The following is a 20,519-nucleotide window of genomic DNA, read 5'->3' as shown; positions in this document are numbered from 1 at the left end:
CATATGATATCATTACCACTAACGATTCATTTACAAGACAATAATTTGCGATCCACCGTTACGTCGCCAACCAGTGTTGCAAATCACGAATAATGTACCTTCCGTTCTCCGTCTGTTATTACTCGCACTAAAGTCTTCTATCAGCCTGCTTCACTACCCATCAATCAGTCAGTCAGTCAGTCGGCACATTTTTTCGTCCGCTCGTGGGAAACAAGAGAGAGAGAGAGAGAGAGAGAGAGAGAGAGAGAGAGAGAGAGAGAGAGAGAGAGAGAGAGAGAGAGAGAGAGAGGGAGAGCACATTGTCATTCTCGTCTCTTATCTCCTCCCCCGCTCGTATCACTGCGGCAGGAAACATACGTCCCGGGGCGGATGGCTGTGTCGCTTTTTTCCTACCGTGGTCACCTCCCCTCAGCCCAGGGCGGTGGAGGGCTGCGGCTGCTGCCTCCATGCTCTCCTTTCCTTCCCTCTAGCCATCCCATGACTCTTTTGCTTTTTCTCTCTTGTCTGCCGGGTATCTGTATTTCTGTGGTGGTGGTGAGGGTTGTGTGATGGTGGTGGTGGCGGTAGTGGTAATGGTGGTGGTGGTGGTGGGAGTAGTAATAATTGCTAGTAATAGTGGTCGTGGTGCTGTTTTTTTTTTTTTTTTTGTAGTTGCTATTGTTAGTAATGATGTAAAAGTTCAAACACCATCGTGTATTTATAGGTAGATGAGAAATTCATCATCATCATCATCATCATCATCATCATCATCATCATCATCATCATCACCACCACCACCACCACCACCACCACCACCACCACAGATAAAACGTGAACAGTAATACACGTGAGACCTTGATCTGCTTGTGTTCCCACAGCTACATTTTCATCACACTGAAACAATCCTTCTTCCCTTCACTATTACCAACACCACCTCCTTTATTCCAGCATTAGTTAACACAAACCACACCAATCCCTAAAGCACATTATTTACACCACTCTGTGCAGGGAGACAATAAGCATGAAGGTGTAAACAGCAGAGCCAGCGATCCTTAAGAGTGGGTCATGGGAAGCACGTCGTGACTGCATAAACATTAACTTCTTTTAATCACAACGAGAAATCCTTGTGTTTGCAATTAGCTGTGAGGTGTCGTGCGGGCCAGCCAGAGGCGTCATGTTTGTCTGTTTGCATATCGCTCAGCTAGAGAGAGGAGGACGAGGATGAGGAGCAGGAGGAGGAAGGGGAGAAGAGAGGCGGAGGGATGTTAGTGGTGGGAAGGAGGCTACTGTAACGGAAGGGGCGACCGAGGGCGTGTTGGGAGGCTGCTGATGGCGATCCTTGTGCGTGGCGGAGGAGCTCTCGGGGCCAGCCATCAGCAAGCAGAGGCCCGAGGCTCGTCACGCTGCCCACACTTCTCTCGGTCACGCTGACAAAAAGGTGAAGGCGGGTCAGTAGTTCGAAGGGCGACCCACCTGACCCACCAAGCCACTAACCAAGCCGGGGAAAAGTCAGTAGCGTCCCTGTGAGGGTGAGGGCCCTCGACTCCTGACAATGCAGTGGTGTTAGTGAAAGGGGTGAGAGGGAGTAGAGATGGTAGTGGTGGTAGTAGGGCTGGTATGGGAGTATTGGTAGGTGGGAGAAATGGTTGTTGTGGTGGTACAAGTGGAAATAAGGGATGACTGTGATATCAGTAGCAAAAGGAGAGTTTTGTGGTGGTACAGGTTATGTTAACGGGTCGTTTTTAATGATTCAGATGACTATAAGAGTTACTTGTGTTAATATAAGTAAATAAAAAAACGTTGATCTGATATTACAAGTTGGGATAAGGAGTGGTATAGTAAGTTATTAAAGGGTTGTAGGGTCGTTATATTATAGAGGAGGATAAGAGGTCATTGCTTTGTCTACATAGCATGGAATGGTTATGGTGGTGGAAATTATAAGCAGAAAGATAATGGTAAAGTTATTATTTTCAAAGTCCCTTCTTTCTTATGAAAATAATATGAATCCGTCAGTATCGCTTCACCTCTTCTGTGCTAATAGTGACAGACAGACAGACAGACAGATAGACAGACAGACAGACTGACACACACACACACACACACACACACACACACACACACACACACACACACACATTTATACCTATGAGAAAACGAATTCAGGTCTTTCTCCCTTTTCTTTTCCCACAGTTCACTCAGTTCAAGGAAAAATAGACGAGCATTCACTGCACAGCTCTTCACCACAAACAGATCTTTCGTCACAGTTACCGCCAACACCGTCAGTCAAAAATTTTAATTATTAAGAATACTGAAAGCCGCTTATTTTTTTTTTTTTTTTCAAGTTACCGCAACATGGTCACGTTTTCAGTTACTTAAAGTGCATGCTACTCAAGTGCGTGTTTCTCAAATCTTCATATCTTTCTTTGATTTTCTTTCCTTCTTCGATCACTTCTTCAAAGTTTTCTAAAATCTGAAGCAAGTGAGAAGTGTTATCTTAATTATCTTAGTCATGTTTTCTTTAATACTTATTCGTGTGTGTGTGTGTGTGTGTGTGTGTGTGTGTGTGTGTGTGTGTGTGTGTGTGTGTGTCTGTCACTATTATCACAGAAGCCTAAAATGGAGACTCATCAAAGACGTGAGTTGCTAAAGCAGAGACTTTAAAACAGAAACGCTAGTGGATTTACATGCAGTCGAAATAAAACCCCCAAAAATCTTATTGACATGCAAAAAAAAAAAAAAAAAAAAGGAGAACTATGACATAAAAATGAATATGAGCAGAAAAAAAGAAGACATTCGAATAACAATCTCCTCCATTCAAGCTTTCTGGCATAATGGATGTACGCAATGTCTCATCTTGTCTTTGAGAGGGAGACAGTAGCATGTGGAGGTGTCCGTGCACGTCGGTCAGTGTGCACAGATATGAAACATGACTTACCTGCACATTGGCTCGCCTTTCCATGTAGAGTAATTTATTAAAGCTTGGATCACCGCCATATTTTTAGATTAATTCCATAATAAAATACTGAAGCAGGTTCTTTCACTTTGTATTGATGATGATGATGATGGTGATGGTGGTGGTGGTTGTGGCTGTAGTGGTGGTGTTGGTGGTGCTGATGATGATGGTGACATATCAGTAATATTAATGGTAACAGTAACAATGCAATGATTCTTATAACCTTTTATTAGTATCAACATCTCAACAATAACAACAATAATAGTAATAAACTCTATAAAAGACGCAGCATTTCCAACTTCACTAACTCACTAATTTACTGAGCAACCACGGAGATAACGCTGCTTTTATTATCTGGGTTGTGTTTACGATCTGAAGATGAAACTAGCTTTTACCAGAGAGGTCACACACAAACACACACACACACTCTCTCTCTCTCTCTCTCTCTCTCTCTCTGTTTGAGAATACATACTCGTACATCTGCACCTTTTTAATGCTTCTAGTCGTGGCATTTTCTTGTTTTGGGCAGCCTGTATTGACTCACGTCGGGTTCCCACGCTAATCCTGCTGACCATCCCGCCCTTTCTTGTTCTGCTCATTTCCTCCGCCGCACCTTTCCTTTCTTTTCTTCTTCCTTTCCCTCCGCGAAGTCCTTCCCCGCTATTATTCTGTGCTGCAATTTTTTCTTCATTTATCCTCATCGTTCTCTTTCTCTCTCTCTCTCTCTCTCTCTCTCTCTCTCTCTCTCTCTCTCTCTCTCTCTCTCTCTCTCTCTCTCTCTCTCTCTCTCTCTCTCTCTCTTTCAATACACACACATCTTGTTACATACCTTATTTTTTCTTTTTATTTCTTTTTTTATTTTTTCCTCGTTATATATTTTTTGAATGACTTTTTTCATATATTTCACTTTTTTCTCCCATTTTCCTTTGTTTTTTTTCAAATTTCCAGTTTTCTTTCGATTTTTTTTCTTTCTTCTGAGCATATTTTCTACCTTTTTCTTGTCTTGTCTTCCCTATTTCATCTCATTTGAACTTCTCTTCTCCCTCTTTATCATCATTATTTCTTTTCCATCTTTTTTCTTTTCATTTTTTTTTCTTTTTTGCTATCCTAGTATTTCTGCTTCCTTACCTCTTCTTATCCTCTCATTTCTCCTTAAAGTGGAAGTATGATTTTCCTGTCTCTATTTCCTTCCTCTTCCGCACCTTTATCACTTTCCTCTGTTACTATTATTCGTATTTTTCTTGACCCCTCCTCTCTAAACCCGCCCTTTCATTTGCTTTTTCCCTATTTTCTCTCTCTATTTGTTCACCCTTCACCCGTTCACCTTTCCCTTCTTTCTCGTCTTTACACTCTTCCCATGCTCGCCTTTTCCCCTTATTCTCATCCTTTATACCCCATTATACTGTCTTACGTTTCCTCCTCTTTCCTTTTACTTTAGTCTTAGGTCTCATCAATCTCACTTATTTAATCCTCATGGTTTTTCGCTTGTCTTCTTGCATTCACGTGCAAGTATTAACATTATCCACCCTGATTAAACTTTTTGTCAGTGTCTTTTGCATCCTCTCTTATTACTTAATGCTCTGTCTCTTATCTTTTTGTGTGATTTTGCGAATTTCTTTAAGTAATGTTTAGCTTTTTATTATGGTGTCTGTGAAATTATGCTTCAGGTAAAAAAAAAAAAACGTAAATTTGTTTCTTCCTTGTGTTCTTTTTTATCGCTTTAATTCTATGATATTGCATGTGTCATTGTTATTGTTATGTATGCACAGTTTTCCTCATTTTTTTTTCAATTTATTCCCACTCACTGATGCTATTACTATTTGTCTGGCTTCCTCCTCTTTTCATGGATTTTTTTTGTTTTTTTGTTTTTTTTGCGTGTCTGTTTCACTCGAGTCCCTCCGGTCTTTTGCCTTCCTCCTCTCCTCCCTCTGAGACCGTTCACACAGACTGCACATCTCGGTTCGCTATATCTCCTTCCCTTCTATTCGGAAATCTCACATATCTTCTTCAGTTCTCCATTTCTCCTTCCTGGACAGTTCACACAGCCTCCATATCTCCTTTCCTTCATCCGGGACGGTTGACAGACTTTCCACGCCTCCCTGGACAGTTCACACACCCTCCACATCTCCCTCTCCATCTTTCTAGACAGTGTACACACTTCCCAGCCCATACTATTCCGTTCCCCGGGGCACTTCATTCTTCACTACCACCCTTCGCTTCTTCGTTCAGTCACCTCGATGTCTTTCCCGCGCTTTTCTCCCAGATACAACCTATACACTTAGGTAACTTAGTCTGTTCGTCCCTATAACTGTAAACGCACTGCATGTATTTTCGGCCTTTGAGTTCAAGAGCGTGAATATTTCCTTCTCACTGACGTCATGCTGACAGAACGCCTGCCTCTCACCTGCTCTCTTCCTTCTCGCTGTTTTTGACTCTCTAGGCGAAAAGTGGCAGCGACCCCAGGAAGCATAAAGAAGACGTAATGGCAAAGAGCTGTAGTAAAGAGAAATTGCATCTCCCTCAGTGACCCGCCAGTGACCCAAGCATGACTAGGAGGCGCTGGGATGGCGGTGAGGGAGCCAGACGCTGACACTCTAATGCCAAGGTGACGACCACGACTGATTGACTGGACAGGGAATAGTTCATTGCACCTTTATCTCAGCGGCTGGGAGAAGTGCAGCTCGTTATCTTTGTCTGTTGCCGCGTAATGAAGAGAGGAATGTTTGATGCGACAATTAGAGGATGCAGTGTAATGACCAGTGAGAGAGAGAGAGAGAGAGAGAGAGAGAGAGAGAGAGAGAGAGAGAGAGAGAGAGAGAGAGAGAGAGAGAGAGAGAGAGAGAGAGAGATACACTAAACTAGAATTTACAATGTTCTTCAGAGCAGTGCAATAAAAAAATAATGAGTGAAAGGACAATATTAAGAATAAGAAACTAAGTGTGATTTTAGTTTCCCTCCTTTTACGCATTCTGCCTACCTGTCCGTTTGTGTGGCTGTGTGTTTGTCAATGTGTCTGTTGAAATGATGCCTTCCCAACGAGAATAGGTGACCCCGTAGCACACCCACAGTGGCCCCAGCTTCATGACGCCCCGGGCTGGCGGAGGAATGATAGGGAGGGAGAGTGGATGGAGCAGTAAACAAGTGCTCCTCGTGGTTACTGCTCACCGCGACATGGAGAAACAAGGCTAGCAGTCTGAGTTTTGCCGTTGATTTTGCATAATGTAGAGGAACTAACATGAAAAGAGAGAAAAAAAGACAGGAATCTGGGGATGTAATTTTATTTTGAATTTTACTGAAGAAGAAACTGTTTATTTTATATCCTATGAAGAAACTAACATGGAAATAGAGAGAGAGAAAAAAAAAAGTGGAATCTGGGATATACTTTTTAATTTCACTGAAGAAGAAACATTTATTTTACATATTATGGAGAAACTTAACATGAAAAGTGAAAAAAAAGCAGTAATCTTGGATGTATTTTTTATTTTACTGAAGAAGAAACACTTATTTCACATACTATGAAGAAACTAACACTGAAAGAAAAGAATGTAACAATATAGGATATACATTTTACTTTATTGAAGAAGAAATCTCTCTCTCACTCCGTGGATTTAACCTGTTCTCACCTGAACTCACCTGTACTCACCCAGCAGGCTTTGTGGTGAGGAAGAATCATTACAGCAGTCATAACTCTCACTAGCTTCACAACACACACACACACACACACACACACACACACACACACACACACACACACACTGACGCACACACACACACCAGCCAGCCGTAGCATAACCAAGACCCGTGTGGTGAGGAAGCTGGCGTGGGGAAGGCTTAATAAGTGCAAAAAATAATTGTTTCCCTTCTGATAATTTTAAACAATCATAGAAATTAAATCGTTGGAGTTCCTGTTACTTTTCACCCCGTGTTATCAGCGCCAATATCCCGTTAACTCCCATCACCTGACTTTTCATCCCCGCCTGCATTACAACTCTTTCCCTTCCTCCTTCTCGTCCACTCAGCGCCATGCAAGGTAAAGCCACTAATCCACTTACCACACTCCTCCTCCACTTCAGTATCTCCATACAGCAGCACGAAAGACAACAATCACTGTTTTTCTTCCTTACATCTATAGCAGTTCAGTCCTTATGCCCTTTCGTCTCATCACTACCTTCTCTTTTTTTCCTACCCTCGAACAAAGGTGGTGGTAGTGGTGGTGGTGGTAGTGGTGGTGGTGCTAGCAGTAGTAGTAGTAGTGGTAGTACATAAGAACATAAGAAATAAGGGAAGCTGCAAGAAGCGACCAGGCTTACACGTGGCAGTCCCTGTATGAAACACTCCTACCTATTTCCATCTGTTATCCCCATTGTGGTGATGGTAGTTTGTTAAATTTGTTTATAAATTAATCTGTCTCAGTGGTTCACTTGTATAGCTTCACTTTGTTTTACGATGCTATTGACAGGCGTTTTGATTAGTGTCCTGTACAGCAGTCAGATTACTCCAGCTACTCGTCCTATGCACAGTTCTAGTTTATGGCCGAGTAAAGCCTGGGAGAAAGGTGCAAAAGTAATTTCATACCTTAGCACGAGTAGTTATAGTAGTAGTAGTTGTAAGAGGAGGAGGAGGAGGACTTGTTGTAGGAGGAAAAAGAATAACAGTAGCATTGCAGTCCAACCGTAAAGTGCATTAGCATATGATAACAAGGGTGATTTCTTTTAGTACTACATAAGTATCCTTCCTCTCTCTCTCTCTCTCTCTCTCTCTCTGCTAGAAAGAACTGAGCGATGTGACTGTGAATCCTGTCTTACGTATTTCTATTCCCAAATCTGATGACGCTGCGCACCACGAAAGGGAAATCTCAGGCCGGTGTGAAAACTTATGATAATATTAGCATCTGTATTAATTTTTTACCCTAGCCTTTTTCTCGCCCTTTTCCTATTCAGATACACACACACACACAACACACACACACACACACACACGAAGTTACCTTGTAAACTCAAACCAAACACTCCTGACATGTTTCCAAAGCATTTCAACGTATAGACACATAAGACACCGCTACACGTCACTTCAAATCTACCGCCACTCCTCCTCTTCCTCCTCGTCCTTCTCCTTCTCCTTCCCCTCCCGTACTTTTACAGGCCATAGGTAAGGCAAACAATAGGTGTCAATAAGCCTCTGTTGACACAGCTCTGAAGTACGTCATTTTTAAACACCCGCGTGTGTCTTCTTCCTTGTGTTTGGTGTTTTTCTGTTTGTTTCTCTGGGACTGTAGGGCGTGCGTTCCGTTCTCCTTGGTGTGTTTGTCAATAGTGTCTCTTTTACGAGTAATAGATTTTTTTTTTTTCTGCATGGTTCGTTTTTTTTTTCATGTTTAGTGTTAGGTTTGTGATTTCAGTATTTTATCCTTTTCGATATTTTTATTGTTTTCTTTCTTTTCTTTGTATTGTTTTGTTTGTGTGTGTATCTATTTACTTATCTGTGTCCCAGTTCTCTCTCTCTCTCCTCTCCTCTCTCTCTCCTCTCTCTCTCTCTCTCTCTCTCTCTCTCACACACACACGCACACACACACACACACACACACACACACACACACACACACACACACACACACACACACACACACACACGCGCGCGCGCGCGCATTCATCACCACCCTCTATCAATAAAGCAGAAAAAGCAATATGTACATTCGATTGAAATTTTACACACAATGAGATGTTCTGCAATACGAGATCTCACCCCAATTTTTCCTTTATTTATCCAGGCACAACCACAAAAAACCACCATCACCACCACCGTTATCTACTTCACCGATGCCTCCCTTTACTCTCCCTTAGCTTCGCGGAACACTACGAAGATGCAAATGTAAGTAAGACGTATCTGTGTTCATTTCCTACCCACTCTCTAACACCTGTCTATCAATATACGCCTCGTAACTGTTCCTCTCTCTCCTCACACCTGGAGGAATGGAAGAGAGAGAGAGAGAGAGAGAGAGAGAGAGAGAGAGAGAGAGAGAGAGAGATAGAGAGAGAGAGAGAGAGAGAGAGAGAGTAACGGACAGGTGTGAAAATGATGGATGGGCTTAATTTTCGAAAGGGAGATGTATGGGGGAAGATGAACAAACATTACCTTACGTAAACGCAAATGTGTGTGTGTGTGTGTGTGTGTGTGTGTGTGTGTGTGTGTGTGTGTGTGTGTGTGTAAGAGAGAGAGCATGTAACTGTCTTTTTTTTTTCCTTCTTTTTTTTTTTGGCGTATTTGTTTACATTTCGAAGCGCTCTGTACTTTTAGCGGAATTTCAGTGTTTGCTCTGACTCGTATTTTGTGTCTTAAGCGCGAGTGTGGCGGTACGAAAAACACATGTCAGCGAAGTGGAGGAAGTGAAGCAGGGCGGTGATGGCATAGCATAGCAGGGTCTGCCGTTTATGTATGTAGAACCACGAACTGGGGGAATGGTGCTCATCTAGTGTTTAACCGGAAAGAATAAATCAACCTGAGTAGCAAGCCAAGTGTTTTGTCCAGGAATAGAGAGAGGGGGAAAAAGTAATATGGAAGAGATAAAAACAACATGCAATTTCCTTAAGTCTTCACTCTGCAGTTTCAAGAGACTATGCATGAAGAAGTTGATAAACATAATATGTTTGTTTTTATGAAAGAAAATAAGTAAAAGCTGTAGATGAAAGTGAATTGCAAGTATGGATTCTTACAATAATTTGAAAGAAAATAGATAAATTATAATGAAACGATAGATATTTTTTATTATGAAACCAGTTCCAGCAAATGACGCCGTATATACCAATGCACACAGCTCACACGTAAAGGACTTGATAAAATATCGCATAATTTTCCCTTAACTTTTTTTTAAGGAAGACAAAACGGAAGACAACAACGTAGATAAAAAAAGATAAATAAATAAATAACTAAAGCAACAATCATGCAAATAATATTCTTGCAGCTATTTGATAATGTGGTTTCAAGGATGAGTTGATATACATAAATATTTCTTTCATTCTCTTTATCGATAGAAAGATAAAAATGGTGAAGAATCAGAGAAAACACATTATATGAGTCGATGTTCCTACGGCTATGTAAATAAACTAAAATATATATGAGGGACTAAATACTTCACACAGTTTTTCCTCTTGATCTTCTCATAAAACAAAGAAAAGACAAAAAAATGAAGTAGGTATTAACAACAAACTTTGCGATTTAATTTTCATGAACTAATTTAGAGAATGTATGTGTGAAGGTGTACCACATACATTTTTCTTTTCTTTTCTTTTTCGTGTTTACCTTCGGCCACCTCCAGTATGCCTAGATATGTTTACACGCGGTACCAGCACCAACACCACGGCGCCGAAGTGGAGGTTGCGGTGTTATGGTGCAGGCATGGAGCACAGCTTGCGTGCGTCCAGGAGTAAACATGAGAGGTGTCAGATTGTTTGTTTACGCTCGATCACGCGTCACGCTGGAATGTAAACAAATGTGTGACGTTCAAGTTGATTTAACGGTGTACGCGAGGCGTTCATCTGGAGAAATATTGGATCAGATATAAATGAATGAGCGCTGAAGTAATAAAAGATGGATGAGTTCTTGGCGAGCGAACACACACACACACACACACACACACACACAGCTAGTTAAATTTACAGGAAGATGAAAAATTAGATAGGGATGGCTTTAAATTCTAAATGAAATGTTAGACTCCAAAGACAACAAAAAATATATAAACATACATACATTCTTATGTATACTGTATGTACCACCATGTTTCTGGTAATGCATACGTACATATATGTATTAATATATGTATGGATATATGTATGTAAGTAGTATGTATGTATCAATGCATATATTTTTATGTAAGCATTTATATAAATTTATTTTTGACAATTTGTGCGTGTGTGTGTGTGTGTGTGTGTGTGTGTGTGCGTGTGTGGTTTATGTGTGTGGGTGGGTGGGTGTGTTTGTTGTGTGTGGTATGTTTGTATGAAAGAATGTTCCTATATTTATGTGCGACATGTTGTACAAAAACTAACGCTTGCAAATGTGACTTTCAGGGTCTTAAAAATGTGTTCCGATGCGTAAAATAATGTTTTCCCCTTGCAAACATATATTAGAAACTGTGCTAAATAATGAGTGGAATGCTACATTGTTACAAGGGAGTTTACCATATATTCTTAAATTTCTAAAACTAATCCTGCATATTGTTATTGAGTTTTACCTTGAAAAAAAAAAATCTTAAATCTCTTTTCTTTATTTTCTCTCCAGCACATTTTTTTTTAAACTTTTCTACATCTTTATTATCCACATTATTATTTTTTTCTTTACCATCTGTATCCACTCACTATTTATTTCCTATTTATCCTATTATTTAATTTTTAGAGAGATACCTGTTTTAAAGTGAAATTTTATTTTTGGCGTCAGAATATCTTGTAATACCTCATCTTATTTTATCACTCTGACAGCTTTTGTTTTATGTACACTATTTTTTTTTCACATCCGGTCACATGATACTTTATTTGTGACCCATTCCATCACTCACTCAATCAGTCCATCCTTCCATCAGTGAATCGAACAATTAGTCATCCATTCTTTTCAATTTCTCGTCCTCCTTCCTCTCTTGATTCCTATCCTCTCCTCTCAATCACATTTGAGGTCATTGTATCGGGCACTTATTTACCCTGGAAATCCAAGAGAGAGAAGAGAGAGAGAGAGAGAGAGAGAGAGAGAGAGAGAGAGAGAGAGAGAGAGAGAGAGAGAGAGAGAGAGAGAGAGAGAGAGAGAGAGAGAGAGAGAGAGAGAGAGAGAGAGAGAGAGAGAGAGAGAGAGAATGGAACGTGATACAAGCCCAAGTGGCGTCACGGGCAGGCACACAGACACACAGACACCAAAACACACACACACACACACACACACACACACACACACACACACACACACAGTCATACTAACACGTCGGGTCGCACCTGAGGAGACAAGCAGGTGTTGTTGCTAATTAGATCACCCTTGCCATCTTACCTGCCCTTGTTGGTGCTACTGTGATGGTGGTGTTGGTGGTGGTGGTGGTGGTAATAGTGGTAGTGGTTATATTATTATTTTAAGATTCATTCAGGTACTTCATATATATATATATATATATATATATATATATATATATATATATATATATATATATATATATATATATATATATATATATATATATATATATATACCTTTAAGATTTTCCATGTTTTGTATTTTTATTTTTTCCTTGCTATGTTTTTTTATTAATTGTTTTTATTTCGTCCATTACGCTTCTTAATATTGTTTTTCTTTTCTTTTTTTTATTTATTGTTTTTATTTCGTGCCTTACGCTTCTTCTTATTGTTTTTCTTTTTTTTTCACGCTCACGTCCTATCCTCGGGTCAACACACTGCGTACATACATACATACATACAAACGCACACACGCAAACCTATCCCCTGCCATTCCCATACACGCCTTGTTTATCCTGTTTGCAATACCCTTCAGTTGAATCTACATGTTCGGGAGCGCGCGCACACACACACACACACACACACACACACACACACACACACACACACACACACACACACACACACACAAGGTCTACATCTCTCCCGCCTACAGTACCTTACATACTCATCCTTTTCACTGTTACTTACTCCTTCGATCAATTTTTTAATCCTCGCTCTCTCTCTCTCTCTCTCTCTCTCTCTCTCTCTCTCTCTCTCTCTCTCTCTCTCTCTCTCTCTCTCTCTCTCTCTCTCTCTCGCTCTCGCTCTCGCTCTCATTGCACTATTTTCATTCACCCTCAAAAAACACCAGAATTGCCATACCACCAAACTGTCTGTAATTTGCTCCTCCTACATCACAGTTTTCATCAGTAACTCACAATTCTTTCTCCCACTTGTCTTCACATAGTTTCCTCCGCACAACTTCTACCCTCCCCTCCCTCCCTACCCTTGCAGCTTCTACACAGCCACAGAACTTCTCCCACACAGCCACAGAGCTTCCCGCCACTCTCTCCCCCCAGGCAGCTTCTCCCACACAGCCCCACCCGCAAAGGACACGCGAAGGATCAACAACCCGTGTGCCTGGCCGCGGGTGAGAAGACCCACAGACTTCCGTGTTTGCTTCCCAAATATTCGTTCCCTGATCCCTATAGTCCTGAGCGAGGCCGGGCTTGGTTTTACTCTCTCTCTCTCTCTCTCTCTCTCTCTCTCTCTCTCTCTCTCTCTCTCTCTCTCTTGGTCTGGTTAATCTTTTTACGTTCCCTTCTGCCTCCTCTCCCTCTCATCCGTGTTATCTCTTCTTTCTGATCTTCAATACATTTTCTCTTGTTCCGTTATCTCATTATTTTTATCATCCGTTCCTGATGCCTTTTTTTATAATTCATCTCATCTTTCATCTCTCCATGTTTCTTCCCGTATTTTCCTCCTTTCTTTTCATTTGTAAAGTTTTCCGTACATTCGTATTATATTGTATACTGCGCATCTGTGCCTTCATTTGTGTGTCAAGGAGACTGGTCATGGATACTGAATATAGGATAAACAAGGAATCCTGCTCAACTTGCTGCTCCCACCAAAAAAAAGTTAATCACAACATGCTATAATGATGTAGAAAATGGTTGTTCTTATGTGTGAGTGAGTTTAGCCAAAGGCTAAATCAAGAAAGGAAGAAGAAAGGCTACTCAAGATGACAGTTCCCTAAAAGATGAGATCATAGGATTATCGAAAATTAGAGAAATGTTTAAATCTACCTTTTGAATGAAAATCGAAGAGACTCAGTGGGCAGAGTTCACAGAAAACGTGTAGGAATGGAGACTCTAAGTGCACAACCCAAGAGTGAATCCACTCACCTCAACTGCTCTGCCCTGCTTTACATTTCGAATTATTGTTTTCTGCTTAAGACTTGATAAAGAAGAAATTGTTGAAGCGTCACTATTTTTCAGTGCCGGTTATCGATCAGCCCGTGTTGAAGTGTCAGTCTTATCCCTTAATTAATTTTCGTCATTGTAAAAAAGCGAGACAGACAGACAGGCAAACAGACGAATAAATCAACACACACCAAGCGCGCTTTATAATGTGGATATTTAACTTCATTATAAGAAATATGTATTTAAGATGCGAACGTTGTAATACTGTATGTCTATATGAAACGTTTGTTTAGTAGAAGCAGTAGTAGTAGTAGTGGTAGTAGTAGTAGGTCCTTCCAGTAACGTTATCTTTATCATCGTCAGTATCATCATCATAAATCATATCGGAAAGGAGAGGAAAAATAAGCCCTCGTATAAGACAAGGGTGCAGACAAGATGAGGCTGTTTAACCATTCCTACGTATGCGTTGACTTTTCTTACCTCACCCTTGTGTTTTTCGCGATTTTTTATCCCTCGTCGTTTGGCCCCTGAATTAATGTGTTGCGAGAGAAAATGGCTGGGTTTGAGGAATGGACAGTGAGGGACGAGGTGGAGGAGGTGGAGGGGCGGGAAGTAGAGAAGAAGGACTGAACCTCGTGATGTGGGAAAACTACTGAGGCGTAAAGACTTCTCCTCCTCCTCCTCCTCCTCCTCGGTCATTCATGGGAAATAGCAAGAACTCGCCTAAGACTGCCCGTAGGATTCTTAAGATTCTTAAGTGCAGGAAAGAGTTGTTCAGCGAGTGGATGTGAGGAGTGGTGATTGGGAGGGAAGGCTGGACGAGAGGGAAAGAGAAGTGGTGATGGAGTAGGGAGGGAGTCAAGTGTGTTAGTCGAGTAGGTGGGGCAACAAGAAATTTCGACTCAAAACGTTCTTCCTTGTACGAATGACAGGGGGTTAGTGAAAAAGGGTATACGTAAGGTAGTTATTCTGACTGGACTCTGTGCCACTCGACGCAGCTGTTATTAGTTAAATGTTCTACAGCTTTTTTTCGTTATATGAGCATCTGTTCTTCAAGACCAGTGTGCAGTGCAGAGAAAAGGGATATGGGTGTGTGTGTGTGTGTGTGAGTGTGTGTGTGCGCCCTAAGATCGTATGTTATATGCTATGTTGTCCTGTGGTGACGACTAACATGAAAAAGGAAAGGTTGTCTTCACATCCTCGTTCGGTTTGATCGTTTTCTGCCTCTAGTAGGAAATACGCAACAACTATCCTGCTTTCCTCCCTTAGGCTTATGTTTAACTAGGTAAGATAGACACTGCGATGAAGGAAGTGTTAAAATATCTGTTTGGTATTATACAGCTTCGATGCTTCAAACCTACGCTCGAAGTTGGCATTAGAGCTTGTTGTTTGATCAGTGACAGTTTGCTACTACAATCCACTCTGATTAGACTCTGTAACTATGCCTCTATTACCTCCTGAGTAAAGCCTTAAGACGAAGAATGTTTCCTGAATCCTGCACTTCACACACCATACGTTAAATTATAGGCAATTAAGTCTTCACATCCTTACGCTAAGATGCCTCTCACAGAAAATCGTTGAAATCACTCGTATATTAAAGATATATATTCTACACGAAAAAGGTACAGAGAGAGCGTGCGAAAATAAGTGAGAATGACGGCAGATAGCACGTGATGGCTGAGTGTAAGCAGAAGAATGAAAATTTTATGAAGAAAATTATGCCTTTCATTGTACTTTAACGTGATGTCTATTTTAGATAAAACTTAATTATTACTTCTTTTTACTTTCCGCTTTAGGTGCCACAGAACGTACAAACAAATACACAGACAAAAATTAATCTTAGATTAATATATAGATGATATGTATGTTAACTTTCTGCAAGAAAGTGATGGAACTGTTTCCGTTGCCATTGCTCTCCATACTCCATGGTTACACGCCCACACGGTGTCGCTTTTCCCTTTGTCATGAGTCTAACGATATTGAACTATATTGCCAGCATGTGATAATGTGCCTTTGTCCTTTCCCTGTTATTTTCTTACCGTTATCAGTCCTTCCTCGTCTTTCTCTTCCTTCTCTTCTTCCTCTTCCTCTTCCTCTTCTTTTTCCTCCTCCTCCTCCTCCTCCTCCTCCTCCCCCATAGGGCACGTCCTCAAAATCGCTTCCTTTAGGTGACCGCAGGTGACGCTAAGCACACCATAAAATAGAGCTTCTTCAGTGATGCACACACACACACACACACACACACACACACACACACACAACACACACACACACACACACGTATAATTCCTTCACGCCTTTACTTTCCTTCCTCCTTCACTTCTTATTTTCCTTCTCTATACTAAGTTTTCCTCATAATTTCATTGTTTTATCCTTCTCGTTCATCTTTATTTTCCTCCTTACTTTTACGTTACCACTTTTCCACATCGTCATTACTAATATCTTTTTTTTATCAGCCTTTCCTCCTTATTATGCATACTTATATATCGTTCTTAATTTTTCGCTCCTGAGCTGTCTTTCGACCCGTCCTTACTGAAGTTCATTTTGGCACTATACATCTGCCAAAAGATATGATTGTTACACTTCCATCTGTTTGCCCTTCGGTGTATTACGAGGATCTGTGTCTTTGTTATGTAGGCTTAGCTTCCTCAGTTTATCTTTATTAATTCTAAGGTACAAGATTTTTTGTTTCACCTCCGCTGACTGACAGAGAATACAGTGGTTTTATATCTGTATAGCCATGTCTTTCATACGTGTTTGTGGGTGGAATCATATAAGATCCGCTTTATAGCTTTTCTTCAGTGACCTTCACAGATTGATTGTCCTGTTCACTCATACACTGACGAATGCCATTAATTTTTCGTTGTCATTTATCAGACGGAAGGACCATTACTGAAGAAGAGGTGTTATAAATCGTTTATTTTCTGATGCATGCATAACTTTTCAATTGAACAGATAGAACTTTAGAGTCTTCAAAAATAATCTTATGCTCTACTTTGACTCATTTTTATTTATTTATTTTTATTTTTTTCTACTCATACTACACAGCAGTCATGATAATGCACATTCTGTTTCGTCTCCAACAGTTTTCCCCCCTCTCCCGTTTTCTGCCTCCATATAAGGACTCCACACTTCTAGGGGGTGCATATCTCATCTGCAAAGAGGTTCTTCTCACGCTGCCTTTCTAAACAGCGTCAAGTCAAAGGTTATTTGTCCCACCAACACTCCTTGTTTAAGTGAGTGTCTTCAATCTCTCACAGTCCACTGCGGTGTTGTATCTTTCAGTGTTTTTGCCGCTGCTTCTGTGATTAACTTTATTTTCAATTTTCTGGTTACATGTTTTTTTTTTTTTCCATTGTGCCCCTACACCGGCTTTTATTTTTAATCATTTAATTCTTCCTTACATCCTTGTTCTACTCATATTTTTAATGCACGTATCTTCACTCTTCATTCAGTTTACTATTGAGCTCTATAACACTGACTCATGATTATTCTTTTTTTTTTTTATTTCTTGACTTGAAATTCGCTCAGAAGAGAATCGGATACCTCGGCGACCAAACTAACTTTACCTTGGGGATTTTTCTTCATTAATAGCGGCTTATTTCTACTTTTTTTGTCCGTATCCCTTAGTAAAGCCACACTTGATTTAAAAATAAAAAAGCCTTGCACTTTCGAACGTTTTGTTATCACTGCTTCAGGTGTGTGTCTCCCTGTTGTTAATTTCTCTCTCTCTCTCTCTCTCTCTCTCTCTCTCTCTCTCTCTCTCTCTCTCTCTCTCTCTCTCTCTCTCTCTCTCTCTCTCTCTCTACCAAATCATTGTCACCTTTACAGTACAAAAAAGCGATACATTATGAAGATACATTACAATGATGACACACACACACACACACACACACACACACACACACACACACACACACGTCCTCCTTCCGCTCATTAGTACCGCGATGAAACATCATAACGTTACTGTAGCCCGGAATAACCTTTATGACTCACGCTGCTGCTGCTGCTGCTGCTGGGGCGGCGGCAGCGGCGAGGACGGCGACGGCAGAGGGGACGAGGACATTGACGGTGAAGATGGCGGTGGTGAGGGTGGTGAGGGTGGTGATGGCTGGACTCCGTTAGGCGTGTGCGAGTGTTGCCGTCACCACCGCCGCCACAGAATTGGTTACTTATTGTAATTGGTTTTCCCTCTCGTTTGACGAAAGGAGTTTCTCACCAGCCGTACTGATACTGCGTAGGTTGGCGGCGCTGGTGGTGACGTCTTAGTTGAAGGTGCAGGTGTTGTTTATCAAAGCGGAGTGTGATGTTCGCTATGTTTTCATAATGACGAGCTGCAGCGCTAGTATACTTCATTGATCATAGTCATGTAAAGCAACGAGTGTACAGATTAGACAAGTGAGTGGATTGTGGGGGTGAGAAAACACAGAATTAAGCAGAGGAAATAAAGATCTGTTTCATTTTTGTGTTTTTATATTTTTTTATTTTCATTGCTACAATCCAGTGTAAGTTTTACTCTTTATACTCGTATTTATTGATTTATTGACTACAAAAATACAAAGACTAATGCAATTTTGGTTATGGTCCATATGTGAAAGCCATAAAAACTCTATTTACAACAGTGGATGACTCAGAAAAGCAAAATATATATAACGAAACACACTGGCAAAAAATTATACATATGTTCAGGCTAAATTAAGCTTCTGGGAGAGGTACCACTTTATATTACACTGTATTACATATTATTAACGTAAAGGAGGAGAAAGAGGAGAAGGAGGAGCGTTCAAAGAAGTCAAGAGGAAGAAGAGAAGCACAATGAGCAGAATAAAGGAAGCAAAGAGAACAAGTAGTGAGGAAGTAAGGAGTGGAAGGGGAGGATAAAGGGCTGCCAGTGTTGTGGTCACCAAGCAGAACAGACAAGAGGTGAACGGAAGGCGGGAGCTTCCTGCCACTCCTCACTCTACAAGACTTGCAGGACACCACGCCCTGGGCCAGCCTATCATGAAGGAAGAAGGAAATGCTCAAAAAAATAGGTAAATTGTTGAAGCAAAGTGACAAGACTAATGAATGTTATATGATGAAATAAAAAAAGAAAAGAAACTAACAGGATAAATATAAAAGGAAAGATCAATGTCATGACTGTTCTTGCCTTAGTCAGCTGGCAGTAAGACATGATATTGGTGCTGTTGTGAGAGAAGAGCATGCACGTATTTCGTAGATCTAAGCTCCACTTGTAATGTTCTTAATTTGTTGCAAGAAAAAGAGTGATGATATGGCATTGATCCGATGCATTCATTTTTTCATGACTTAAAAGCTCTTGAGACATGCTTATTTCCAGTCATATTACAGTACATACAAGCTGGCCTTGCATCACTTGCGTACTTTGATAAAAATTGAACTCCGGCACTAAATGTGTCGAATATCACAAGCAAAACACAATTTTTTTTTTTTTTTTTTTGAGGCGTATAGAATCAAGGTACAGGTGGACAATGCACGTCACCAAGTGCTCAAGGGCTCTGTTGGGCGACCTTCACCTTGGAACTAATGGATGTTATTGTTTTGAGACCCTCGGATGCGGAAAGTCTGATGGTCCTGCGTGTGTGAGGGGCGGCGTCAGGCACACCTGCGGGTAAGTCATGAAAGGGAATCTTTGTAATAAGAAACCCGTGGAAATTGATACACGTCTCTGAAAAGTGGAAAAAAAAAATTGAACTCCTTCAAGCGAATGTTTAGCCAACAAAAAATCATACCTCAGTGTCTTTATCAATAAGAACACTTTTCCTTCTTTGGGGGAGACAGGACGCCACCTAATACAGGGATTCCTTTTGACATGAACTAATTAGGATAAATTTTTACTTGGTTGCGATATTTCCCTTTGTCTTTGGTACTGAATCGAGAAGTATAATTTTTGTCGTGTGTTTGTGTGTCGCTGTGACGAGAAGCAGGAAGATGAGGAGAGCCTCTGGCTGTGTTGTGTTGTGCAGGCAGTGCGTTGTTTGCTGATTTTTTTTCGTGGTTGGAGGGAAGACCGTTCTAGAAATCGCTTTGGAAATGCTTTCATAGACCTTTTTTTCTTTTGTCTTATCTCGTAATTTATATATATTTTTTAACTTTTCATTCACATTTCTTATATAATATTTTTTTTTTTCAAGTTTAGCTTGACAGTTATCTATCTGTACGTGCAGGAAACACTGCCTTTACCTCAGTGGTGCATCCTCATCTTAGTAGCAGTTTCGTGCCTCATGATTGAGTTATCACTGCAAGAGTCCCGCACTAAGTCAAACTATTAATTTTTTTCTTATAGCGAAAACTTTAATCCTGTCATTCTGTAAACAGATTTCCCTCGCCTAATACGCAAGGTGTCCTCTTAACGGATCACTACATCATGACTCTTCAAGACTTGGTGTGCCTTGCAACCGAAAACTTTCTTCCTTTAATTCTGCACACAAACTTTCTTTGCCCGCGTGATTCACTTGCATTGATTTCGTTCTTGTATGTCCAAAAGCACTCGAGATGAACGGTTACTTTGAAGAAGCAAAGAGAGAGGTTAGCAAACAGGGACTGAGAGAGAGAGAGAGAGAGAGAGAGAGAGAGAGAGAGAGAGAGAGAGAGAGAGAGAGAGAGAGAGAGAGAGAGAGAGTTATTCTTACAGGTAATCACAACAACGCATTTATTAGATATCAGAAAATCATCATGAGT

The 20,519-nt window shown here is 40.7% G+C and overlaps 1 protein-coding gene across 12 annotated transcripts in view; it reads left to right on the top strand.

Annotated features, from left to right (window-relative positions):
• The window catches only part of LOC135107481 (serine proteinase stubble-like), a 237,911-nt gene that overhangs the window by 176,513 nt on the left and 40,879 nt on the right, over positions 1-20,519 (top strand). For all 12 annotated transcript variants that reach the window (XM_064017387.1, XM_064017386.1, XM_064017385.1 and 9 more), the window contains one exon: positions 8,700-8,800. The gene's annotated coding sequence lies outside the window, so the exon portion shown is untranslated. The remainder of the gene's footprint in view (positions 1-8,699; positions 8,801-20,519) is intronic.

The sequence above is a fragment of the Scylla paramamosain genome, chromosome 15 (assembly GCF_035594125.1).
Source record: "Scylla paramamosain isolate STU-SP2022 chromosome 15, ASM3559412v1, whole genome shotgun sequence".
Classification (NCBI taxonomy): domain Eukaryota; kingdom Metazoa; phylum Arthropoda; class Malacostraca; order Decapoda; family Portunidae; genus Scylla; species Scylla paramamosain.
The sequence above is the reverse complement of the archived record's forward strand: the minus strand, read 5'-3'. Positions and strand labels throughout refer to the sequence as shown.